This window comes from Peromyscus californicus, unplaced genomic scaffold (genome assembly GCF_007827085.1).
Source record: "Peromyscus californicus insignis strain IS unplaced genomic scaffold, ASM782708v3 Scaffold_10__1_contigs__length_136768540, whole genome shotgun sequence".
Lineage (NCBI taxonomy): Eukaryota > Metazoa > Chordata > Mammalia > Rodentia > Cricetidae > Peromyscus > Peromyscus californicus.
In genome coordinates, this window is record NW_026294391.1 from 20,104,655 (window position 1) to 20,108,770 (window position 4,116).

Consider the following 4,116-nt stretch of genomic DNA (forward strand, 5'->3'; position numbering starts at 1 on the left):
GGAACAAAGATCTCACTGTAAGACTAGATACCAAGAGTCTAATAATATAAGACAAAATTTGAAATAGACTTGTGGATATCACTCTGTATAAATAAACACTGATTGGCTGGTAGCCAGACAGAAAGTATAGGCAGGACTAAAAGAGAGGAGAACTGAGGGAACAGGAAGGCAGAGGGGGAGACTGCCTGGAGCCACCTCCAGGACAAGTAAGATGTAAGGTACCAGTAAGCCACGAGCCATGTGGCAAAGTATAGATTAATAGAAATGGGCTAAATATAAGAGTAAGAGCTAGACAATGATAGGTCTGAGCTAATGGCCAAGCAGTTTAAATAATATAAGTGTCTGCATGTTTATTTTATAAGTGGGCTCCAGGACTGGCGGTACTTGGCAGGACCAGAGAGAAAAGCTCTCTAACTACAGACTTGAACTTCTGAGAACAGAGAAGGAATCTATATGAACAGAGCAATGTTAGCACAGGGACTATGACCAACAATTAATAATTGGACCTCATGAAGCTGAAAATCTTTTGTATATCAAAGCACACCATCATTTAGGTAAAGTGGCAGCCTACAGAACGGGAAACAATCTTTACCAATTATACATCTGCTAGAGGGATAGTATCTAAAATACGTAAAGAACAAAAAATAACAAAAAATGACACCCAGTAAAACCATCAGAGCCAGGATTTGGTTACATGTTTTTGGGTCTTAGGCTAAAGGGGGTTCACAGAAACCCACACACATCAGAGGCTCTTGAGAGGGCTATTGGTTACTCTACACAAACTGAGCCTAGGGTCCTATTACTCAAGACAACACTTACATATCTCATTAAATATGAAAAATTTGAAGTAGTAAGTAGAAGTTTCACCCATACTCTGTAGTGTTCATGGTACTGGAACTCTACCAGAAGAGGATGGTAATCATTGACCATGTAGGTAGAAATCCTACAGCTGACACCACTGGAATGCCTGAAAGATATCCTAGTGAATTAGTACCACAATACTCTGGTAACAACCAATCATGTTCTGATTGGATTTAGGCCCATACCAGAAGATGGAACCTATCCCTGACACTGATCAAGTGACCAAGAACCTGTTTCATCAGCCTATAGGAAAACCAAATAGTATTATTTTACTATAGGAAACTTAGCAATAAAGTAACTCCTAATGACATTCTGCTATAGTCAGTAATTCACTCAATCCACCTCACAGAAGTTTCTTCTTGGAGAAATGTTAATTAACAAAGAGCAAGACAACAGGACAATGTGCAGAGTGAAAGACATTGACTCTCTCTCAACCCTAAATGAAATTTATTCATCAAACATCTGCCCTCAAGGCTCAGAGATCAATTCAGGAAAGAGAGCAGAAAGATTTTAAACACCGGAGGAGACAGATGACTTCAAGGAAGTTCTATCTTTCAAACTCACAGAACTAAAGCACATATAATGTGGCTGCATGCACAAGGTGTGCCAAGACTAATGGGATCCTGGCACTATGAGTGGGAAGTAGAAGGGGATGGTCAAGCTGAGGGAAGGATGGAGTGGGAGAGCAACGAAAGAGATATTGATAGAGGGAGCCATTTGGGGGTTAGGGAGAAATCTGGTACTAGGGTAATTCCCGGAAATCCACAAGGATGACCCCAGCTAAGACTACTAGCAATAGTGAAGAGGGTACCTGAACTGGCCTTTCCCTGTGATCAAATTGGTGAATACCCTAACTGTGATCATAGAGTCTTTATCCAGTAACTCATGGAAGGAGATACAGAGATCCACAGCCAAGCACCAGACTGAGTGTCAAGAGTCCAGTCAAAGAGAGGAAGGAGGGATTATATGAGCAAGGGGGGTCAAGATCATGTTGGGGAAATCTACAGAGACAACTGAACCAAGCTTGTAGGAACTCACAAACTGTAGACGAACAGCTATAGAGCATACATGGGACTGAGTTAGGCCCTCTGTATGTGGAAAGACAGTTGTGTAGCCTTTTCTGTTTGAGGGGCCACTGGCAGTGGAGTCAGCATCTATCCATGGTTCATGAGCTTGCTTTTTGTAGCCCATACCCTAAGGCGGGATGCCTTGCTCAGCCTTGAAGCAGGGGCAGGAGGAGCTTGGTACTGTCTCAACTAAATGAACCAGGTTTTGTTGACTCCCATTGGAGGCTTTACCCTTTTGGAGGAGTGGATGGGGGTAAGTCAGAGGGGGACTTTGGGGGTTGCAGGAAGACAGATGGGAAAGGAAACTGTGGTGTGTAGAATGAAAAAATTAAATAAATTTTTTAAAAAAGAGTTAGAAGTAAACACCAACTCCCACCCAAAATGAAGAAGCTGTCTCTAATTGAAATCAACTAACAAAAAAAAATATTTTTCACTCCAATGGATTCTTATTGGGTTTCTTAATCATACCTCAAGGTAAGCCCAATGTGCAGACTTACTTAACTGACACAAAAAAATGAACTCTAAAGTGTACATCTAATTAATCTTATCAATAAAAACCAGGAGTCAAACATCAGGGTAATAACCTGAAAGATTAGGGAAACAGAGAAGCAGCCACCAGTGACCTCCTACTTCTCTGGATCCTCTGACCATAAAGGCAGAGATTCTGTTTCAACCTCACCTTGTCAGTTCCTGTCTCCACCTCCCAAGTGCTGTGATTAAAGTTGTGAGCCACCACTGACCAGCTTCTATAGTTAACTAGTGGCTAGCTCTACCCTCTGACCTCCAGGCAAGCTTTATTTGTCAGAACACAAACAAAATGTTATACATTTCCCTTTTTTGTCTAAACAGAAATAGAAGGTTTTAACTAACATAGAAAAACCATATACAATAAGTATAATAACTATATACAAATGTATACAGGTAAGAATTGCATTAACAATGTTTAGTCGATATGGTGATATTTTATTTGTGCTGAAATGTGATTTTATTTGTATGTTAATAAATAAAGTTGTCTGGATATCAGAGGTCACAGGCATTAAGCAGAAGTCTGGCAGTGGTAGCACACACCCTTAATCTGATCACATGGCAAGCAGAGTCTCTATTTTCAAGGACACAGCCAAGCATGGTGACACACACCTTTATTCCCAGTACCAACCATAGAGACCTGGAGGTCTGTATAGACAGGCAGAGACAAGGAAGTCATGTGATTGGGTTTGGAGCCAAGGAGAAGGCAGAACAGAAAGGCAATAAAATGACAGGACACAGGAAGAATGTCTCTCTCTCAGGGGAAGGACGGCAGCGACTGGTAAGCTAAGGGCTATTTGCTCTGATCTCTTGGGCTTTTAACTCAGTATTTGATTCTGTGTTTCTTATTTAATAAGACCGTTTAGAATTTCGTCTACAAGTCCATTTGCATTTGACAAATTCAGAGAAAATGTTCCATTATCTATGCTATCTTGTTGAGTCCAAAGTGTTGTACCTAATTCATTTTCTATCCTAACTTGCATTATCAACCCCAAACTCTTTTTATGTCTCTCAACCTTACACACTTTATACCTCTTTAGTGAGTTTTTTTCTGAGTCTGGTAACACTGAAAGCTGTAACTATCTAGTATTCAACTCCATCAGAGACCTGAAAAGGATATCATGTTACCTGAGTAAATAGGAAGTGCCCAGCAAAAACTTGCCAAATTAAGAACTGGCAGAAACAGCTTGCTACCTTGACAGTCATCCAAGGTTCTGCAACATTGAGGCATCCATATTTGGCCTATAGACCTAGAATATCTGACAGACTTTTCTGTGAAGCAGAATTTTTGAAGGTCTGTGCTGCCTTGTCTTGGCAATGTTCAGCAGTCATTTTTTATGTGTCCTGCTTGTCAAATTTGGACAGCATATTGTCAGCGGTCAAGGCAAGAGCATTTTCTTACCCAGTACTTACTTTTGCCACAAAGAAAGTAAACTCCATATGGAGTTTCTTCAATAGTCATCATCTTCTCTGAAGTAGATTGGTACTGCCAGGAATAGATATGTCTCATTGTCATAAAATACAAAAGAACCTTATGTTATTAAAACATGTTAAATACCATGTTCTGTAGTTTTCTGAAGTATTTGAAGACCATGTTCCTATCTAAAATATATCTCTGTTTAATTTTGAAAACATAACTACCAGTGTGATTGTAATAGGTTAT